Below are 24,133 nucleotides of genomic sequence, written 5' to 3'. Positions count from 1 at the left end.
CCCCCCCCCCCCCCTGGTCCACTCGTGGATCGCGCGAGGAAAAAACGACTGTCTGGGCGCCTCAATAACGAGCTCTAATTTCCCTTATCTTGGCATGGTGATCATTGCGCGATCTGCAGGTTGGTGATAATAATACATACTCTACATCTACGGCGAAGATCGGATTTCGGAATTCAGTGAGCAGCCCATTCCGTTTAGCGCGTCGCCTGTCTGCTAGCGTGTCCCACTACATTCTTTCACTGAGATTTGTAAGGCTCTTGCCGCTCTTCTTTGGATCTGCTCAATCTCTTGAATCAGATCCAACTGGTACGGGTACCATACAGACGAACAACACTGGACGAACTAACGTATCATAAGCAATTTCCTTTGCTGAAGGACTGCATCACTCCACGTTACTACCAATAAACCGCAATCTAGAGTTTGCCTTGCCCGTTACTTGTGTAATCTGATCATTCCATCTGAGATCATTTCGAATAGTCACACTCAGATACTTGACAGATGTTACCGCTTCCAAAGACTGGGCATTTATTTTGTACTCGTCCAATAATGACGACTTTCGTCTTGTGATAAGCAGTGGGTTACACTTACTAATATTGAGAGATAACTGCCAGTCATTACACCACGCATTTATTTTCTGCAAATCCTCATTGATTTGTACACAACTTTCATGTGATACGTCTTTCCTGTAGACTACAGCATCATCGGCAAACAGTCTAATGCAGCTGTCAATACCGTCAACCAGATCCTTTACGTAAATCGTAGAAAACAGCGGACCTATTACGCTGCCCTGGGGCACGCCTGAAGTTCGGCTTGTTTCTGTTGAAGTCATCCCATTCAGGACGACATACTGCTCTCAGTCTGTTAGAAAACTTTCTATCCAGCCGCATATGTCATCGGCTACACAGTAGGCGCGCACTTTTTGAAGCAAGCGATAGTGCGGAACTGAGTCGAACGCCATTCGAAAGTCGAGAAATATGGCATCAACCTGGGGGTCGGTGTCTACAGCCTGTGTTACATCATGCACAAAGAGGGCCAGCTGTGTTCCGCATGACCGCTGTTTCCTAAAACCGTGCTCGTTTCTGCAGATGAGTTTCTCAATGTCTAGGAAGGTCATTATGTCTGAACACAAAATATGCTCCTTGATTCTACAACAAATCGACGTCAGTGAAAATGGCCGGTAATTATGTGCATTCGATTTTCTACCCTTTTTATAGATTGCTATGAACTGGGTCTTCTTTCAGTCCGGCGGAACTTTCCACTGTTCCAATGATCTTTGATAGATGATGGATAAGAACGGTGCTACACACCTGGAAATGGAAAAAAGAACACATTGACACCGGTGTGTTAGACCCACCATACTTGCTCCGGACACTGCGAGAGGGCTGTACAAGCAATGATCACACGCACGGCACAGCGGACACACCAGGAACCGCGGTGTTGGCCGTCGAATGGCGCTAGCTGCGCAGCATTTGTGCACCGCCGCCGTCAGTGTCAGCCAGTTTGCCGTGGCATCCATCGCAGTCTTTAACACTGGTAGCATGCCGCGACAGCGTGTACGTGAACCGTATGTGCAGTTGACGGACTTTGAGCGAGGGCGTATAGTGGGCATGCGGGAGGCCGGGTGGACGTACCGCCGAATTGCTCAACACGTGGGGCGTGAGGTCTCCACAGTACATCGATGTTGTCGCCAGTGGTCGGCGGAAGGTGTACGTGCCCGTCGACCTGGGACCGGACCGCAGCGACTCACGGATGCACGCCAAGACCGTAGGATCCTACGCAGTGCCGTAGGGGACCGCACCGCCACTTCCCAGCAAATTAGGGACACTGTTGCTACTGGGGTATCGGCGAGGACCATTCGCAACCGTCTCCATGAAGCTGGGCTACGGTCCCGCACACCGTTAGGCCGTCTTCCGCTCACGCCCCAACATCGTGCAGCCCGCCTCCAGTGGTGTCGCGACAGGCGTGAATGGAGGGACGAATGGAGACGTGTCGTCTTCAGCGATGAGAGTCGCTTCTGCCTTGGTGCCAATGATGGTCGTATGCGTGTTTGGCGCCGTGCAGGTGAGCGCCACAATCAGGACTGCATACGACCGAGGCACACAGCACCAACACCCGGCATCATGGTGTGGGGAGCGATCTCCTACACTGGCCGTACACCTCTGGTGATCGTCGAGGGGACACTGAATAGTGCACGGTACATCCAAACCGTCATCGAACCCATCGTTCTACCATTCCTAGACCGGCAAGGGAACTTGCTGTTCCAACAGGACAATGAACGTCCGCATGTATCCCGTGCCACCCAACGTGCTCTAGACGGTGTAAGTCAACTACCCTGGCCAGCAAGGTCTCCGGATCTGTCCCCCATTGAGCATGTTTGGGACTGGATGAAGCGTCGTCTCACGCGGTCTGCACGTCCAGCACGAACGCTGGTCCAACTGCTGCGCCAGGTGGAAATATCATGGCAAGCCGTTCCACAGGACTACATCCAGCATCTCTACGATCGTCTCCATGGGAGAATAGCAGCTTGCATTGCTGCGAAAGGTGGATATACACTGTACTAGTGCTGACATTGTGCATGCTCTGTTGCCTGTGTCTATGTGCCTGTGGTTCTGTCAGTGTGATCATGTGATGTATCTGACCCCAGGAATGTGTCAATAAAGTTTCCTCTTCCTGGGACAATGAATTCACGGTGTTCTTATTTCAATTTCCAGGAGTGTATATTTGTAGCATAGTCAACATATAATCTTGCAGGGATACCGTCCGGGCCAGATGGTTCCTGGCATTTAAGGATCTTAACTGTTTTACATTCCCAGATACCCTACCACTTTGTCAGTTATCCTTGCGATTGTTCGATAACAAAAGGGGGAATGGTACTGCAGTCCTTTACCGTAAATGAGTTTTTGAAAGCTAGGTTTAGAATTTCGGCCTTCTCTTTATCATCATCCGTTACATTAGCCGTACTGTCAGCAAGAGAAGGTATTGAATTATTTGTAGCGTTCGTAGATTTTACGTACAATCAAAATTGTTCGGGGTTATTTTTAGAGCCTGCAGCTAAAATATTGCTTTCAAATTCGTTAAAAGAATTTCTCATTTACGTTTTGTCAGCTGCTATCATTTCTCATAATGTCTGTTTGTCAGCGAGGCAGTGACTACGTTTAAAACGACTGTGCAAAATTCTCTGCTTTCTGCTTGGTTCCACACACATAGCAGTCGCAATCAGTATTGATTTTTCTTTAGTAGATATAAACGGTAGATATCATCAACTGTTAATTCTCTAGTGACTAGTTTCTCACTGCGATATCTCAGATGCTGTCAACAGGTTCACTAAACAACCACAGGAAGATATTCAGATTTATATCCCACAAAAATGAACACTTCTTGACAAAATATCGGGGAGACAGTTTAAAAAATTTGGACACCTTTTACGCCACTGAATAATTGTAGTGCAGTTGAAAAACTTGACAAAGTGATCAGTCAGTTTCTATAGAGCACATCCTTGATGCAATATTTTTGGAAGCAGTCTCAAGTTGACAATAAACTTATCGCTAGAAAATGTCTCCCACGTTTCTCTCTTTCTCTTCAAGTAGTGACCTTGTGTGTAGCTTGTTTATAAAACATGTAAGTTTTATCACAATTGGATTTATGTTGTTTGAGATACATGGGGCACAATTTGGTCGAAAAACAATTTGATGCATAAGCAAGTGATATTTAAACACTCGTACCTGAAAAGGTACGCCCAGTCCCATATTTGCATTAACAACAATTTGAAGAACTTCCGTTTCTCCACAAAATGTCAGATTTCCAAGATTGGTTTTTTCCCTGCGGTCCGTAATCAGCCAAAAGAATTTCCCATGTAAATCGTTATTTCGGAGCATCATGTCCTAAGACCAAACCAAGTGAGGAAAACCATCTATCAGTGCATGTACAAATTCAGTATGCCTTTAATGAAAAATCAAATATGAGGTTTATTCTGCATTTACGCAACTGCGAGGGTTGGAACTTAAATAGTAGAAACTATTTATTCACTACCGATACAAAAGAGTTACATGTTTGCACCTGTTACTGTCCTTCACAGTAGTCACCAACGTTGTGTAGATCCCGTAGCCTGCGATGTGGAAGGCGTAATATACCGTTAGCAGAGCCAGTTCTGTTGATGGTGTGAATGGAGCTGTCTCCTGCCTGTCGAATCTCTGGAACAGTTCTGAAGTGAATGCCACGAAGTGGTTCCTTCATCATCGGAATCAAATCAAAGACACAAGTACTTAATTCGTATTACTGTTCGTTTCTGGAGCATCACCTGCGACCAGCGTTGTGAAAGAAGCGGCGGCATTTTCTGCTCAATCCACCCATCATCTTGCAAGCTGCGGCTGCTCTGTTCCGTCGTTGGGACTGGGAAGTACCGAACCATCCACCATACTCCCGGGACTTAAGTCCTTGTGACTTGGATTTGATACCGATGATGAAAGAACCACTTCGTGGCAATCGCTTCAGAACTGTTCCAAGGATTCCACAGACAGTAGACCGCTCCATTCGCACCATCAACAGAATAGACTCTGCTAACGGTATACTACTCCTTCCACATCGCTGACAACGGGTTCTACACATTGCTGATGACTACTTTAAAGGACAGTAACAGGTGCAAACATGTAACTCTTTCGCACCGGTTGTGAATAAATAGTTGCCAGTATTTAAGGTCCGACCCTCGTATTTTAACTATCTTACACAAGATTAAATAAAAATGACATGAAATTCTATTTTTACTGCTGGCCTCCCATAATGTTACCTTGAAAATTTGCTGGATTTAGCAAGAGAAGGAGATCTGCTAATGCCTACTTTTGATAATTTGGAAGCTTCACAATGCCGTTTTCTTTCCTGTATTCCAGAGGCTGTAAAATGTTGAAGGATTTTCTCAATATTAAACGGAACTGTTGTTGAGTCGTTCTGGACTGTGGTTCAATGATTAATTTACAATTTGTGGCCATCATGATCCATGTTGCTGACAAAATTTGAATCTCTGCAAAGATAATGCTGTACCGCACTTTAAAGAAGGCTCAGTTGGGTAAAAGTTGTAGAGTGTGTTGGGAAAGTTACAGTGCAGTTACGCCGCGCGGGGTAGCCGTGCGGTCTGAGGCCTCTTGTTACTGTCCATGCGGCTGGCCCCGTCGGAGGATCGGGCATGGGTGTATGTGTTGTCCACAGCGTAAGTTAGACTAAGTGAGATTAAGTAGTGTGTAGGCTTAGGGACCGATGACCTCAGCAGTTTGGTCCCATAAGACCTTATCATAAATTTCCAATTTTTGTACAGTTACCACATATGTTGGAAATAACGTCCACGAGCGGCTATAATAGTATGAACGCGTTTTATTTTGGGAGGGGGGGGGGGGGAATGACTTTCTGCAGATACGATCGTGATATGCTTCTCAAGTACGCAGTTATTTCAATTTTTAAGCCACAAAGATTGGTTGCAGTACACTATGGATTTTGCTGCTCGCCAAATAAAAATCTCTGTTGAAGTAAAGTCCGGTGAGTGAGGAGCCCATAGGATTTTTGTGAAAACACTTTCCCCAAAAACTCTTCCAGAAGATGCATAGTGTTATTAACTGTGTGCGCAGAATCGCAATCTGTTGAAACCAGGAGAAGCTGATATCTTCCTTTAGCTAGCCAGTGAAATTGTACATCAGTACACAATAATACTCACTGTTCAGGATTTGTTCAAGAAATTAATGTCAAATAATGCTCAGAAGCTACCCACACTCCAATTGTCTGACCATGCAGCGGCGTTTTAAGCTCAGAATTATGCATTGACCACAATCGTGTGTTTTGAGTGTTATTGTGACCAGAGAGGTGGAAGAAGTCCCAATGTGTATAGAGGGTAACATAAAGAACATTATTAGTATTCTTCTCAATAAAAGATGCAAACAATTTGCAGTAACAGACACGCTTTTCATGATCCGCATCTTTCAATTCTTTCACTGTCACTTTATTCTGAAACAATTTCATCTACGTCACACTCCGCAAGCCAACTAATGGTGTGATTTGATTTGGATCACTGAATTTACCCCCCCCCCCCCTCTCCCACCCCCCCCACCCCCCTCCGCCCACACACACACATACACACCCTATTCCACTCGCGAAGGATAAGTGGGAAGAAGGATTGTCGGTAAGCCTCTGCATTGGCTCCAATTTCTCGAATTTTTCGACGTGGTCATTACGTGAGGAAGTAATATGTTGTCCGTCTCTTCCCGGGAAGTGCTCCGTCAAGCACAATGTTTGCATAACTGCTTTATGCGCGGTTGTAAGCTCGGTATCTTTCCCTTGTGCCTTCCGCAATCATTTTACTGGGCTCTGCTGCATAGTCAGAAATGTTCGTTTAGTTTAGGTGGTCTTCCATTTCGTTCGGCATCCAACACAGAGCCTATCTCCCTAAAGTTCTAAATAAGTCCGCAGTTGCATTATGATGATGTACAGCTGTTCCCGGGAATTTTTTTCAAACCAGAAAAGAATGTTCCTCAGTTGAAAGCACCATAACAGAATAACAAATTGAACATCTCAACGCAACACCTCGAATTTAGTAGCCCTCATCAACTGGACCAAACAGTTAAACGCAACAGCAGTACGAGTTAAACAGCAATGGTGTATCTATAAAAAAACGTTTCAGCCAACTTTGTTTCCGACTTACGAGGTAATCCACATCTGTATTCCGTAGCCTATGTACCATCTGGTAAAGACATCGCAAAAAGTCGAAACTGGCTGTTACGTCGATTGTGTGAACCGAGCGTGAAAAATAAAATACTTTTGCTTACAAACCGTCACTGCATACCCACTGGAGGGCTTGCCTAGCCTACGTAAACTGGATTTTGTCACAGTTTCCGCTTTATTTGATTAAGACGTGCGGATTAAATCGTTTGAAAGCTTTAACATCAGAATTCTCTTAAAGCTTCCGCTCTTAAAATTCTCGGTCAGTAGACGGCTATGACACCCTTCAGTTAATCATGTACAAAGCCCAATAACCTGTCAATTTTCTAGTAGACTTGACCATGACGAGCTGCAGTATACAGCAAGTGCAGACAAACACGAGTGCATGAACTGCTCAGATTACATACAAAAGAAAAAAATCCGTAAGTCTAATCTCTTTTTTCCATCTTCTGACTTGTCTGTTGCGGCCCGCAACGAATTACTCTCCTGTGCCAACATCTTCATCTAAGTACTAAATGCACTCAACATTTCCAATTTTTTATATAATTATTCCAGTATCTGTTTTCCGCTACAGTTTTTACTCTCTATAGATCTCACAAGCACCATGTACGCAATTTTTTCCTTGATGTCTTAAGAAATGTCCTGACCTCTCGTCGTCGATTCTGCGGAGCACGTCTTGATTACTTATAAAGCCCCTTAATGTTCTGAATCTTTGTATAGCACGACATCTCAAACGCTTAGATTCTTTTTTTTGCCCATTTTCCCACAGTCCATGATTCACATCCGTACAATTCCCTGCTCCAAACGTACGCTCTCAGAAATTTCTTCCTCGTGTTAGAGGCATGATTGACACCAGCAGACTTCTGTTCGCCAGAATGCCCTCTTTTCCTGTGGTAGTCTTCTTTCTATGTCCTCCTTTCTTCGTCCTTTACATATTATTTTGCTTCCAAGGTAGCACAATTTCTTAACTTCGTCTGCTTCTTCATCACCAATTCTAATGTTAAGTTTTACGCTGTTCTAATTTATGCTCCTTCTAATTACTTTCGTGTTTCTTCGATTTATTCTCAACCCATATTCTGGTCTTCACTATTACTGAGGATAGCTGTGTCATCAGCGGATGTTAGCATATTTTTCATCTTGTATTTTAGTTCCACTGTTGAACATTTGTTTTATTTACGTCATTACTTCTTGAAGATATAGATTGAATAGAAGCGGCGAAAGGCTGCATCACTGTCTTAAACCTTTTCTAATTCGAGTACTTAATTTTTGGTTTCCCATTTTTGATTTTCGCTCTTCCACTTATGCTAAGAAAATTTATATTTCACTTTGATACGGGAGAATTTATCAAGTGCAAAAGTCTGAGCAGATATCTGTGTCGCCAAGAGGGTAAAGGATTACGAGAAGTGTCTGAGTATATTCAGAGCACTTCTTAAGTTCATGTATAAGTGCTGGCTTTTGTAACTCACCAAAGCTAGGATCAAATGTCAGTCACTGGCGACTTTTTTAAGGTTTGCGCCTAATTAACTTCACGTTTGAGAGAGCCTTTTAAATATTATTTACTGACTCTGACTTCTAAAAGGGGGAGGTTTCTAGAAAACTCACAGTGCTGTACAAACTTTTCCACACGTCTCCATCCAGTGGATCTGAACTTGTAACAAGAGACAATTTGCTACAGAGTCCCACGAAACAAACGTTTACGCAACTTGACCATGCTTGCTGAGTTTCTGTAGCTTATTTGCCAGAGTTTCATTAACAATAGCCAATTTCTTTCGGAATGTGATGGTCCGACTTCGAAAATGGATTTCAACACGGTCTTTGGAGACAGTGGAAGTTTGTCAGAAGAATGGGTTTATGACGGAGACAAACTGTAAAATCATGAATGATCTTTGTCTCAGGTGCCTGTCGGTTGGGATCTTTTTTTACGGCCATTGTCGTTGCGTTGTGTGACATTGTTGCAAGTGATACACTGTACCTTGTTGACACGCAGGGCAATGCGCGTTGATACTTCAACAAACTGGGTAACTTCTCGGTCCGGTAATTGGGTAGTCGACCTTTTTCTGCGGGGATCCCATACAGTCGAACTGCACATATACGCTACTTCATTGCCATGAAGCGGTGGAGGTGGCATGCCTCGTCTACGTCGCTCAATCAGTTTGTTCTTTTAATTGGGTGACCGATAATTCCTCCGGTGAGCTTATTTCCCATTGCGATCGGACACATAATTCTGTAACTGCCTAAACCGCAAGCTTATTACTCGTTGAATCACAGACAGTAATTTTTGGAAGTGTTTGAAATTCTGAAATGAATAAAAAGTCTTTACACTATATTTCTAAGGAGGAATGGCCAAAGTGCAGTCACTGAATGCTAAAATTAACACTCGTGCATTAATACTTCTACTAAAATGCCATGTTCTGTATTAAGAAAGTGGTATGGCTGTTCTGACATTTGCTTCTTTTTCAGATGTTGTTGAGGTCGAAAATTTCACTCAGTGTGCGAGACATTTCTTATGAACGATCGAGTGCAAACATGCGCGTGCAAGCAGTGTAGGATCACCACTTGCATCTTAAAGTGTGGGAACTCGACCACATGGTGGAACTGGTGGCTGAACAGACAAAGATATGCAGGTACCAAGCTGATGAACGCACTGATGTGGTGCCCGCCAAGATGAGCCCGGCAAAATTATTAACCAGGAGAGGTATTTGAGATCTCCTAACATGGCACACTGTAGTCACAGTTTCATTTCTGCAGAGTTCAAATGGTTCAAATGGCTCTAAGCACTAAGGGACTTAACATCTGTGGTCATCAGTCCCCTAGACTTAAACCTAACTAATCTAAGGACATCACACATATCCATGCCTGAGGCAGGATTCGAACCTGCGACTGCAGAAGCGCCTAGAACCGCTCGGCCACCGCGGCCAGCTTTCTGCTGAGTCTTTTCATACACGAGGCATGTGTGTTACTACATAAATGGCTAAAACGATACACCGTATCAATTGCAAATTGCCTATCCTATGGCTTCCGGGGACAACAAAAATTTTATTACCAGTAATTCATATAATTATCGATCGAACTTAAAAATAAAACTATTATTACGATGTACTTAATAAGAGATATAATCTTGCATTTATAGTTTTACACATTAAGTCTACTGTTAATGTTAGGAACTATGTAATTACATTTTCTGAAGTAACTTAACCCATCGCACACAAATTATCCAGACTATATTCGTCCAGAATTTGAGAAAAAGAGCGCTTATCGACTTCCAACAAACTTTACACAGAATGTGAAAGCTTTATGAAACTTCCTCTGTATTTTCGCTGTTCAAGCAGTAAAACTTCGGTATCACACATGACATTATATTTTTTCATTTCTATACTACAAACTATATTCGCAACATACGTACCAGTATGCAAAATAATATCATTGAATGTAGCTTTGCGTAGTTGAGATTTATGTATGAGAGTTCTATTATTTAAAGAATTGGGGGAGGGTCGGGGGGGGGGGAGGGGGGCGGGGGTGTTACTGAAACGACTACTAGCGCACTGACAGCTTGCTCATCTTCAACAGCGGAGTAATTTCCGATATTTCGCTGTGGTATTGTAGCATATCAGCAGTCTGTGAGCGAGTCTTGAATCAAAAATGTTATTTGACAGAAGACTTCCAGCTTTTTCCAACTGAGGGCTACTGATAGTTTATGAGGAGACAATAAAATCTTTTCTTTGCTACACATCGTGCTAAAAGTAGTGTACAGCAACTACGATAGACAGTAAGACACAGATTTTCTTTTACTTTCAGTTTCTTTAGAAAATGTACAGAACTTGTAGTTTATTTACCACAATAATACTTACATTTTTGTGTGTGCGGTCTTTTATATCAATATACGCTGCCAACGGCCATACCATGTTGAATACACCGGTTCTCGTCCGATCACCGAAGTTAAGCAACATCGGGCCCGGTTAGTACTTGGATGGGTGACTGCCTTGGAACACCGGGTGTCGTTGACTCCATCTCACCCCCCACCCCCCCACCCCATGAACCTTGGACCTTGCCGTTGGTGGGGAGGCATGCGTGCCTCAGCAACACAGATGGCCGTACCGTAGGTGCAACCACAACAGAGGGGTATCTGTTGAGAGGCCAGATAAAGGTGTGGTTCCTGAAGAGGGGCAGCAGCCTTTTCAGTAGTTGCAGGGGCAACAGTCTGGATGATTGACTGATCTGGCCTCGTAACACTAACCAAAACGGCCTTGCTGTGCTGATATTGCGAACGGCTGAAAGCTAGGTGAAACTACAGCCGTAATTTTTCCCGAGGGCATGCAGCTCTACTGTATGGTTAAATGATGCTGGCGTCCTCTTGGGTAAAATATTCCGGAGGTAAAATAGCCCCCCATTCAGAACTCCGGGCGGGGATTACTCAAGAGGACGTCGTTATCAGGAGAAATAAAACTGGCGTCCTACGGATCGGAGCGTGGAATGTCAGATCCCTTAATAGGGCAGGTAGGTTAGAAAATTTAAAAAGGGAAATGGATAAGTTAAACTTACATGTAGTGGGAATTAGTGACGTTCGGTGGCAGGAGGAACAAGACTTTTGGTCAGGTGAATACAGGGTTATAAATACAAAATCAAATAGGGGTAATGCAGGAGTAGGTTTAATAATGAATAAAAAATAGGAGTGAACGCATTATTGTGGCCAAGACAGACACAAAGCCCATGCCTATAACAGTAGTACAAGTTTATATGCCAACTAGCTCTGCAAATGAAGAAATTGATGAAATGTATGAAACGATAAAAGAAATTATTCAGGTAGTGAAGGGAGACGAAAATTTAAGTCATGGGTGACTGGATTTCGAGAGTAGGAAAAGGGAGAGAAGGAAACATAGTAGGTGAATATGGATTGGGGGGGGGGGGGGGTAAGAAATGAAAGATGAAGCCGTCTGGCAGAATTTTGCACAGGCTGTAACTTAACCATAACTAAAACTTGGTTCAAGAGCCACGAAAGACGGTTGTATACGTGGAAGAGACCTGGAACCACTGGAATGTTTCAGATAGCTTACATATTCATAAGACAGAGATTTAGGAATCAGGTCTTAAATTGTAAGGCATTTCCAGGGGCAGATCTATTTGTTATGAACTGTAGATTAAAACTGAAGAAACTGCAAAAAGGAGGGTATTTAAGGAGATGGGACCTGGATAAACCGACTAAACCAAAGGTTGAACAGAGTTTCAGGGAGAACATAAGAGAACAATTGACAGGAGTGGGGGAAAGAATTACAGCAGAAGGAAAATGGGTAGCTCTGGGGGGTGAAGTTGTAAGAGCAGCGGAGGACCAAGTAGGTAAAAAGAGAGGGCTAGTAGAAATCCTTGGGTATCAGAAGAAATATTGAATTTAATTGATGAGAGGAGAAAATATAAAAATGCAGTAAATGAAGCAGGCAAAAAGGAATACAAACGTCTCAGAAATGAGATCGACAGGAAGTGCAAAATGGCTAAGCAGCGATGGCTAGAGGACAAATGTAAGGATGTAGAGAATTGTCACACTAGGTGCAAGATAGATACAGTCTACAGGAAAATTAAAGAGACCTTTGGAGAAAAGAGAGCTACTTGTAATAATATCAAGAGCTCAGATGGAAACCCAGTTCTAAGCAAAGAAGGTAAAGCAGAAAGGTGGAAGGAGTATATAGAGGGTCTATACAAGGGTGATGTACTTGAAGACAATATTCTGCAAAATGGAAGAGGATGTAGACGAAGATGAAATGTGAGATACGATACTGCGTGAAGAGTTTGACAGAGCACTGAAAGACCTGAGTCGAAACAAGGCCCTGGGAATAGACAACATTCCATTAGAACTACTGATAGCCTTGGGTGAGCCGGTCCTCACAAAACTCTACCATCTGGTGAGCAAAATGTATGAGACAGGCGAAATACCCTCGGACTTCAAGAAGAATATAATAATTCCAGTCCCAAAGATAGCAGGTGTTGACAGAAGTGAAAATTATCGAATTATCGATTTAATAAGTTACAGCTGCAAAATAATATCGCGGATTCTTTACAGATGTTAGTACATGTGAGGCAATACTGACCTTAGAAGAAAGATTAAGGAAAGGCAAACCTACGTTTCTAGCATTTGTAGACTTAGAGAAAGCTTTTGACAATGTTGAATGGAATACTCTCTTTCAAATTCTGAAGCTGGCAGGGGTACATTATAGGGAGCGAAAAGCTATTTACTACGGTCGCAGGTTCGAATCCTGCCTCAGGCATGGATGTGTGTGATGTCCTTAGGTTGGTTAGGTTTAATTAGTTCTAAGTTCTAGGCGACTGATGACTTTAGAAGTTAAGTCGCATAGTGCTCAGAGCCAAATGCTATTTACAATTTGTACAGACACCAGATCGCAGCTATAAGAGTCGAGGGGCATGAAAGGGAACCAGTGGTTGGGAAGGGTGTGATACAGGGTTGTAGCCTCTCCCCGATGTTATTCAATCCGTATATTGAGCAAGGAGTAAAGGAAACAAAAGAAAAAAACGGGATAGGTATTAAAATCCATGGAGAAGAAATAAAAACTTTGAGGACCGCCAATGACATTGTAAGTCTGTCATAGACAGCAAAGGACTTCGAAGAGCAGTTGAACGGAATGGATAGTGTCTTGAAAGGAGGATATAAGATGAACATCAACAAAAGCAAAACGACGATAATGGAATGTAGTCAACTCGGGCGATGCTGAGGGAATTAGATTAGGAAATGAGACACTTAAAGTAGTAAAGGAGTTTTGCTATTTGGGGAGCGAAATAACTGATGATTGTCGAAGTAGAGAGGATATAAAATGTAGACTGGAAATGGCAAGGAAGGCGTTTCTGAAGAAGAGAAATTTGTTAACATCGAGTATAGATTTAAGTGTCAGGATGTCTTTTCTGAAAGTGTTTGTATGGAGTGTAGCCATGTATGGAAGTGAAACATGGACGGTAAATAGTTTGGACAAGAAGAGAATAGAAGCTTTCGAAATGTGGTGCTACAGAAGAATGCTGAAAATTGGATGGGTATATCACATAACTAATGAGGAAGTATTGAACAGAATTGGGGAGAAGAGGCGTTTATGGCATAACTTGACAAGAAGAAGGGATCGGTTGGTAGCACATGTTCTGAGGCATCAAGGGATCACCAATTTAGCATTGGAGTGCAGCATGGAGGGTAAAAATCGTAGAGGGAGACCAAGAGATGAATACACTAAGCAGATTCAGAAGGATGTAGGTTGCAGTAAGTACTGGGAGATGAAGAAGCTTGCACAGGATAGAGTAGCATGGAGAGCGGCATCAAATCAGTCTCAGAACTGAAGACCACAACAACAACAATGGTGAAGAAGCGTGGCGACCTACGTCGTCCCCCTCGAGCTCGGCGACATGTGCAGGGTGTCAACACATGCATAAAAGAAATGTCGCTATCGCAGCACAAATTTTGCCACATTTCTGCTCAGCACCACCATGGACGTGTCACGTGACAGGAAGGTTGTCACGCCCCGCTTATCCACATTCCACTCCTTTTGACCCTCTGCGAAGGAGGTCAGGGGGTTGAAATCACGCGGTTTTCCTATGGGTGGTCGAGGAAAACATTCCAGACGAATCGCCTCTCAGAATCGACATGGCCTCAAGGCTGGCATAAAGGGCATCAAGTAATCCACTCCTTCCCTTGCGGCGTTCATTGCCACAGATTTAGCGTTAAAAAACGACAGTTCACAGTGCGTTGGCCAATACGACGACGTTCTTGACAACGTTCTGACAACCCTTGGGTGTTTCAACCGTACTCGAAGGATACCATGGGGCTGCAACGCCACTGAAACTGGTATGTCTCCTTTGGAGTGTAGCTCGACAGCAATTTTTGCTCCGGTATGCAGGGTTAATCATTCGACGAAATTGAAACGTAATTCGTAGCATGGGTTTTTTTGCTTTTTGATCCTTTCTTTTTCATGACCTCGTGTGTGATATCACGGAGGGGTGCAACATTAGCATGCGTGAATAAAACAGCAGAGGGTCCTTCTAAAACACTCCAGTTCGGCAACATCCAAGGTGTCACCCACATACCTTTGTTAAGCGCATCACAACTGTGCCTTACGCAAACTTCGAAACGTTCTGTCTAGCCTGAAGGTAGGAAAACCCCACGTAATGGGTGTCGCATGGATTGCCTAACCCCCGATTTTATCAGCTGACTGCTGCGTATTATACATTATATTGTATCAATACTTACGAGCACATTACATTTTTCCAAGCCTCCAAAGTACTGACCACCAATATACGGCCACTCGCGAAGACAGTAGAAGTGCACACCGGTGGTGGCGGAATCATAAACGAGAAGTGCGATGTTGTGGAATCCATTCAAAATTAATTTTTTACGCAGAAACCCGTAAGACCTATAACAATACGACATATAACGCACATTATCATTTAGAGGGCCGTAAGATACTACTACTATTTCTTAAAAGTATTTCCTGTGTAGTGAGAGGGCAAGAAACAAACAGCCCATACATTTTGAACGCTAGCTAGATATAACAAAGTATTCCTATCCGACTGTCTTTTCGTGTCTACGATGTATAACGAAAGCGAGTAATGAAATTAGCGCACATACACTCCTGGAAATTGAAATAAGAACACCGTGAATTCATTGTCCCAAGAAGGGGAAACTTTATTGACACATTCCTGGGGTCAGATACATCACATTATCACACTGACAGAACCACAGGCACATAGACACAGGCAACAGAGCACGCACAATGTCGGCACTAGTACAGTGTATATCCACCTTTCGCAGCAATGCAGGCTGCTTTTCTCCCATGGAGACGATCGTAGAGATGCTGGATGTAGTCCTGTGGAACGGCTTGCCATGCCATTTCCACCTGGCACCTCAGTTGGACCAGCGTTCGTGCTGGACGTGCAGACCGCGTGAGACGACGCTTCATCCAGTCCCAAACATGCTCAATGGGGGACAGATCTGGAGATCTTGCTGGCCAGGGTAGTTGACTTACACCTTCTAGAGCACGTTGGGTGGCACGGGGTACATGCGGACGTGCATTGTCCTGTTGGAACGGCAAGTTCCGTTGCCGGTCTAGGAATGGTAGAACGATGGGTTCGATGACGGTTTGGATGTACCGTGCACTATTCAGTGTCCCCTCGACGATCACCAGAGGTGTACGGCCAGTGTAGGAGATCGCTCCCCACACCATGATGCTGGGTGTTGGCCCTGTGTGCCTCGGTCGTATGCAGTCCTGATGGTGGTGCTCACCTGCACGGCGCCAAACACGCATACGACCATCATTGGCACCAAGGCAGAAGGGACTCTCATCGCTGAAGACGAGACGTCTCCATTCGTCCCTCCATTCACGCCTGTCGCGACACCACTGGAGGCGGGCTGCACGATGTTGGGGCGTGAGGGGAAGACGGCCTAACGGTGTGCGGGACCGTAGCCCAGCTTCATGGAGACGGTTGCGAATGGTCCTCGCCGATACCCCAGGAGTAACAGTGTCCCTAATTTGCTGGGAAGTGGCGGTGCGGTCCCCTACGGCACTGCGTAGGATCCTACGGTCTTGGCGTGCATCCGTGCGTCGCTGCGGTCCGGTCCCAGGTCGACGGGCACGTGCACCTTCCGCCCACCACTGGCGACAACATCGATGTACTGTGGAGACCTCACGCCCCACGTGTTGAGCAATTCGGCGGTACGTCCACCTGGCCTCCCGCATGCTCACTATACGCCCTCGCTCAAAGTCTCAACTGCACATACGGTTCACGTCCACGTATGCTACCAGTGTTAAAGACTGCGATGGAGCTCCGTATGCCACGGTAAACTGGCTGACACTGACGGCGGCGGTGCGCAAATGCTGCGCAGCTATCGCCATTCGACGGCCAACACCGCGGTTCCTGGTGTGTCCGCTGTGCCGTGCGTGTGATCATTGCTTGTACAGCCCTCTCGCAGTGTCCGGAGCAAGTATGGTGGGTCTGACACACCGGTGTCAATGTGTTCTTTTTTCCATTTCCATAAGTGTATTTCACAATACAAGAATGTACTTCGGAATACATATGCAAGTCACATCTCAGCAAAAACAACTTTTAACAATATTTGTGGTTGCCACACAAGATAACTGTGGAAGCCATTATAAAACGGGGTCCCGTGTTCCGCCACAAAAATGGTTAGTAAACTGCCAGTACTCATAAAACAATCTGAGACATTGCAGAAACGAAAACGAAGTGCCTGCATAAATAGCATTTCGCAGTCTCATAATCTACGAACTCTAGATATGTCAACAGAACTTTGGCCCTCAATTTCTCCACACGCTAATTAACTGCATGAATTGCAGTAAAATACTTCTACCACGGTATTTCCGTATAACTGCAAATTAACTGTCAACATGTAGCGACTGGAGATGGTATGGTACATTATCTGTCGTCACGTCTGTAGCGACAGCAAATAGAAAGTGGTAATGTATTGCCTATCACAGCCCCCTACGGGCCAGGACGTTGCTTTCAGCTGCTAGTCTTTTGTCCCCAGACAGTGAAGGAGTGGATCATCTTCACCTATTGCGTTACGTCGCCTAAGTCGATGACGTAACTAAAGAACAGAGGACAGATGGAAAGCTACACACCAGTAAAGTTAGAGAATGCAGCCGCATGATGTTGTTTTCACTTTAAACTCGCAGGGTGTTCTCCTGTTGAAGTATCGGCTGTTGTCGACGACGTCAACCCGCTGCATTCTACGCCGGAAGAAACTAAGGTCTTACAGGACAGTAATAGCCAGTAATTGAAATGAACTTTGGTTGTATTGAAAAACAAGACAGAAAAGTGAGGTACTCCTGTCACAACGTTTTATCGAGTCCACTCACAATCCTGAGTGACTTGACAGGATGGATGAGTGACTTGGCAAGTTGAAACCTTGCTGCATCAGACCAGTTGGGGAGGGGGGGGGGGCACAACGTCTTGACACACAATTTGGGAGACCTGTCTCGGTAACATTTCTTCGAACGTGGGAGGAATTAGTGCCCCTCTGCATCAGTGTGGCTCCAACTTAAATTCGGATGTAATGAACCTGAACTTTACGGCTTTTCGGCATCTTGCGTATTTTCTAAGTTGGGGAACATCAGTTTGCATTCCGTTGAAATGGAACATCTACGACTTATGTTAGAAGATAGATTAAGGAAAGACAAACCTACGTTTCTAGCATTGTAGGCTTAGAGAAAGCTTTTGACAATGTTGACTAGAATACTCTCTTTCAAATTCTGAAGGTGGCAGGGGTGAAATACAGGGAGGGAAAAGCTATTTACTATTTGTACAGAAACCAGATGGCAGTTATACGAGTCGAGGGGCGTGAAAGAGAAGCACTGGTTGGGAAGGGAGTGAGACAGGGATGTAGCCTATCCCCGATGTTATTCAATGTGTCTATTGAATAAGCAGTAAAGGAAACAAAATAAGAATTTGGAGTGGGAATTAAAATCCATGGAGAAGATATAAAAACTTTGAGGCATGCCAATGACGTTGTAATACTGTCAGAGACAGCAAAGGACTTGGAAGAGCAGTTGAACGGTATGGACATTGTCTCGAAAGGAGGATGTAAGATGAACATCAACAAAACCAAAACGAGGATAATAGAAAGTAGTCAAATAAAATCAGGTGATGCTGTGGAAAATAGATTAGGAAATAAGACCCTAAAAGTAGTACGTGAGGTTTGCTATTTGGGGAGCAAAATAACTGATGATGGTCGAAGTAAAGAGGATATACAATGTAGATTGGCAATGGCAAGGAAAGTGTTTCTGAAGAAGAGAAATTTGTTAACATCAAATATATAAGTATCAGGATGCCTTTTTTGAAAGTATTTGTATGGAGTGTAGCCATGTATGGAAGTAAACTCCGGATGATAAGTAGTATAGGCAAGAAGAGAATAGAAGCTTTCGAAATATGATGCTACAGAAGAATGCTGAAGATAAGATGGGTAGATCACGTAATGAGGAGATCCTAAATAGAATAGGGGAGAGGAGGAATTTGTGGCACAACTTGACTTGAAGAAGGGATCGGTTGGTAGGGCATGTTCTGAGGCATCAAGGGATCACCAATTTAGTATTGGAGGGCAGCGTGGAGAGTATAAATCGTAGAGGGAGACCAAGAGATGAATACAGGAACAGATTCAGAACAATGTAGGTTACAGTAGTTACTCGGAGATGAAGGAGGATGCACAAGATGGTGTAGCGTGGAGAGCTGCATCAAATCAGCCTCTGGACTGAAGACCACAACAACAATATTGATAACCGCTTATTGTGAAAACGGTGAATTCCCAATTACATGTTATTACGTGCCCCCTGTGTGGCAGTGAAGCGACAAGGTGCCAGGTGTTAGGGACCAATGCTACTTCGTTTTTGGTTAGCTGTGTCATATGTTCAAATACAATGTGTCTACTAGGTACAGAAAAAACAGAAAGGGAAAATTCAATAATCGTAATAGAGAAAAGGGCATGTATTTCGGAAGCGGAAGCAAACAAGGAAGATATGGGTTTAAACGAAATTTGCTATGTATTGTCTGCAGATTTCGATGACCGTTCACCTGTAGAAAGAAAATGTCTTGGTAAGTGTTTCTTTACAACAGGATACAGTCGGAGCTGCAACACTTTTTTTGCGATTTATCATCACCAGCAACAAAGCAGGATCTTTGAGAATTTCACTTGATCAATAATTTTGTCATAATTGCTGAATATTCCATAAACGCTAGTGTTGCCATCTGTCCCTTTATACCTGGACAGTCACCGTTATGTACGTCCTTGTCCCGACATCACGACGAGACTCAATTTTGCTCAGATTTTTCAAAATACTGTTACAGGCTTGGCTCAAGTGCAGAAGTAACATCATCTGTTATCGCAACATTCAAAAGCAGCAGCCTAAGTTAGTTTTACTTGTGTCAACAAGTTTATGTTGACAAGGTCGTCTCACAGATGGCGTTACATTTTAAGGTATCCTGTATCAGAATGCAAGCACCTTCTAGATCCACAGCCATCATTCGAGAAAATACCAAACCTCTCCAGCAATACGGGGCTGGAACTATTTAAGCAACACCACCCGGGACAATCGGATAGTTCCCATTTGAAGAACGTTCTGATAAAACGATACTTTCTAAACGAAATACAAACAACGAGTGCAAGTTAGCAAAGTTTGAAGTGTTTACTGCCCGTGTGTAGGACGTGAAGTGTACAGTGATGTGTATTTCGATGACTAAAGTGTCATTGCGACTGTTTACCGTCTAACAAGCTTATCACAGCTTACGAAAATGCCAAAGGATGGAAGCAGGAAGTGTCAATTTTCGCATGGTGTTTTATCAAAAAAGGCCGTACGGCTCAGGAAGCGTTGTGAGATTTGAAGCTGTTTCAGCTCAGTAACTCACGGAGCATAGACAAATGTGAGGTATTAAATTTCAACGAAGAAGTATACAAATAGATTCGCAGTAGCATCGACATCAAAGCCTGTTTCTAAATTCATGATTAAAGAAGATACCCAGGAAGAATTGCTCATTGATGCTGCAGAACTAACAACAGATTATAAAGTTGTCAAGTATCATCTTGACTGTGCCGTAAAACTGAATGCCGCAATGTTTCCTGACTTCAAAGTGGCCGCAAAGGAGTCTACAGCCAGAACCAAAGATACGGAGATTGTTAAAAATATCCTCGCACCACACTCTATGTCCGAAAAATTGCAATCAGTTTCATTTTACAGCGCAGTTAGGCACCGACGCATCGAACCGAAAGGCTGAAAGATGTTTGAATACTTTGCTGAAATTGACGGAATCCAACACAAGCTGGGTTGGGTTCTTTGGGAAGGAGACCAGACAGCGAGGTCATCGGTCTCATCGGATTAGGGGAGGACGAGGAAGGAAGGAACCATCCCGTCATTTGTCTGGATCGATTTAGGGAAATCACGGAAAACCTAAATCAGGATAGCCGGACGCAGTATTTCTTTTAGTAAAAATGAGGTATTTGACTGGATGACGCTATCTGAAACCCCGGATTTGGTGATAGTTCAAAACACTATCATACACCGGACTAAAACTGGTGTGAAAATTTCAGGCAATAGTTGTTTTCAGGAATATATTTTTAGAAACTAAGCGTGACTCGGAGGAATGAAAGACTTTACTGGATTTACTTTCTTAAGGAAACCGAAAATCTTGAACGCAAATGTCACCTGGCGAAATTATGCCCGTGTTTGTATTCTATTCTCGCACAAAACCCCATTGCGGAAAAGTACTTTCGCTGATGTCGGCCCAGTGGACCGATGAAAGAAATCGACTGCTGCCAGGGACTGTGGAATCAATGTTACAGTGCCAGTGTAACTACAAGCTGACTTGCATAGAGTTTTATAAATATGTTTATAAAAAGACTTACTGAAAAAGGTAGAATCTTCCGAAAAATATGGTGTACCAAATACTTCTGCCGCAACAAGTTCCATCTAATTGTGTTCTCAATAACAAGTAATTATGTTAAATAAATATTTTACTTCACTTCTACACCCCCCCTCCTCCCCTCCCAATCTCAGAATAACCCGACGAGGTCCCAGCTAGATATGGCAACCATAAGTAACGCAGAATTTTATTAAAAGTCAATGTGACCAGACGTCCCGCTTTGGCCGGGAAAATTCCGATTTTTGGAGTAGAGTCTCCTTGTCCCCATCGGGTTCTGCCGAGACTCGTAAATGTTCTGGTATTTAGAAGTCATATTAAATTCTCGGTCACGTGAAGTTAAATTTATAGTATTCTAACACGACCAAATAGAGAAATGGAACATAGAAAAAACTATCACTGATGTGCCTTGGGTACAATTGTTCCAGCGCTTTACATCCAAACATGTATCTTACGAAAATATTTCTAAGTTCGTGGAATTAGTGTTTTGTCTTTCCGTCAAAAGTGCAGCAGTCGAGCGTGTCTTTTATTTCATGAATAACATATGGACGTCTTAGAAAACTCAAATGAAAGTAGATACTTTGAAAGCAGTAGTGATGATTAAAGTTAATTTGAAATACGGTTGTTCGGAATTCTATGAATTAAAGGGAAACAAACAACATCTGGTTGAATTTCATTCACCATTTAAGTACGGGGGCATGAACAACTGAGAGCTAAAAGACTTTTGTGGTTACCTAAACAAGTGTTGTGTCTTGTTTACTAGCTTTTAAGATGAAGTTCAGTAACTATGAATGTACCTATGTTATAATATTATGTTTGTAATCTTATCATTGGGAGCTCCCTGTTCATTTCGTTGTAAGCTTTAATGTTGTGTAAAAATTAGGGAGCACTGTCGCATTCCGGTCAGAGTGCAGTTTTCAACTAGTCCCAGCTTCGACTCCCAAAAATTTGGTCACCTTAAAAAAATTCAGCTAAATAAATGTACTTTTATATTAATTCTGCAAAATTAATATATCTTTACGATAATTAATCGTAAACATGAGCAACGAATGTAATGAATGACCTATAATAATGACATCGAAGTGACAGTAGAATGTTTTAGCTTTTTCCCATCACCCACATTACCCCTTAACCAAAACATGATTAGAAAGGGTAGTTTTTGCACCGGTTGAATCGCAAAACGAAAATACGTCAACGACAGCAGATTAGTTTCATTTATTGTATTTAACACGAATTAGCAGGAATAGCTATTGACAGCAACGACCGAAACAGCAAAGAGAAATAAATTGCATCATATTAAGAAAAACGCTCGTGATGAGTCACAGTCTCCTCATTTAACACATCAGACTTAGCTGTCCTGCCAAGGCACTTTACTAGTGTTTCCGAAACGTGACTTAACACGCTGTCTTCCGCGTGCAGTCAGACGGCCGCTGCGACCGAGCGTTTTTAGGCGCTTCAGTCCGGGACGCGCGCCTGCTACGGTCCCAGGTTCGAATCTCGCCTCGGGCATGGATTTGTGTGCTGTCCTTAGGTTAGTTAGGTTTACGTAGTTCTAATTCTAGGGGACTGATGACCTCAGATGTTAAGCCCCATAGTGCTTAGAGCCATTTGAGCTATTTTTTTCAGCGGGCAGTTAGACGGGACCGAAGAGCGCCGGTTGCCGCGGCGCTGCATTCCTTGGCTAGCAGCCACTAAATACAGGCTGGTTCAGAAACATACATGCGATCTTCACCGATAAATCCCGTACATCAGCGTTTCATAATCTTTTCGATAAGTGGAATCCTTTTTAACGTCCCCTTTTATTCTAGATGATGATGTTTGGTTTGTGGAGCGCTCAACTGCGCGGTCATCAGCGCCCGTACAAAGTCCCAATTTTTACGCAGTCCATTTTTTAACATTCCAATCTAGTCACAAATGATGATGATGATTATGATGATGGCCTGACGAGGTCGATACCAACACCAAGGCCACGAGCACAGAAAATCTAGACCCGGCCGGGAATCGAACCCGGAACCCCGTGATCCAGAGGCAGCAACGCTAGCGACTAGACCACGAGCTGCGGACTTTTATCCTAGAACCCTGTTTCTGCTACTATACAATGTTTTTAATGCAGCATTCTGTAAATGGATTATGTGCAACAAAAATGACAGTATTATGTCGACAATGACCTTCCTTTGTTTTAGAGCCAAATGTAAAAACATTATCAAGACGATCCTGTGGTACTGCTGTGGACTTGTGTACACAAACAGACGATATCACGGTTTCAACGGACTGCTACAATCGCGACTTGTGGAGCCTTTTCCTCATTGTTGAGTTTGCATGTGCGGCGTTGTCGGCTTGTATCTGATGGTACAACTTCATTCGCTTTTGGTCTCTCATTCGTATTGACCATGCAAATTAGGAAGTGGAAGCTATAATTTTTATGTAATTGTTTCTAAATTTCGCAGTGGTATTAATTTTTGTTGCCTACACATTTTTGTTGCTTTCTTGAATGTTGCAAGTGACCGTTGAGTGACGTCCATGGTACATAGTTTAAGATGAGCTGCTGCACACTACTGAAGATACAAACATATAAATTTTAGCTTACACGTCTAAACTAAAAGTTTGCTTTGCCACCATCCAGTAGGTATCTCCATGATGCAGCTAGCTCACTCTCTTGCTGCTGAACATCCGATATGAGTACAGTAGAAATGGCGATAATACAACAACTGGTGTTTTACATTCACCATACTACAGTTGCAATTTGTTTTTTGTCCAGAGTATGTCAGTACGTCTCCTATAGGAGACGGTGGCACCACCATTTTCGAGACAATTTATTGCTGTTATAAATACGTATGGATAAATCCGCAAATCACCCCTATGAGCTGGTTCAAGACATAGAGCGCGATCAAAAAAGCGTTTTACGCGTATTCCACAGTAGTGTATTTGCGGTGTCAGCCGAAAATTAAACATTCCTCATGTTTATGCCTAGCACGTTTCACGGAAACGTTTGTCTTTCAAACCATATACGATTCGGCTGCTACAAACGCTTCATGTT

General features: G+C 43.5%; 1 non-coding gene across 1 annotated transcript; it reads left to right on the top strand.

Annotated features, from left to right (window-relative positions):
* The first annotated feature begins 10,581 nt into the window (after positions 1-10,581).
* LOC126337199 (5S ribosomal RNA) lies at positions 10,582-10,700 on the top strand. Its single transcript, XR_007565043.1, has one exon. It is a non-coding gene; the product is annotated as a 5S ribosomal RNA (ribosomal RNA).
* The last annotated feature ends 13,433 nt before the right edge of the window (positions 10,701-24,133 follow it).

Source organism: Schistocerca gregaria, chromosome 2 (assembly GCF_023897955.1).
Source record: "Schistocerca gregaria isolate iqSchGreg1 chromosome 2, iqSchGreg1.2, whole genome shotgun sequence".
Taxonomy (NCBI): Eukaryota; Metazoa; Arthropoda; class Insecta; order Orthoptera; family Acrididae; genus Schistocerca; species Schistocerca gregaria.
Note: the sequence above shows the minus strand (reverse complement) of the source record. Positions and strands in the feature narration are given on the sequence as shown.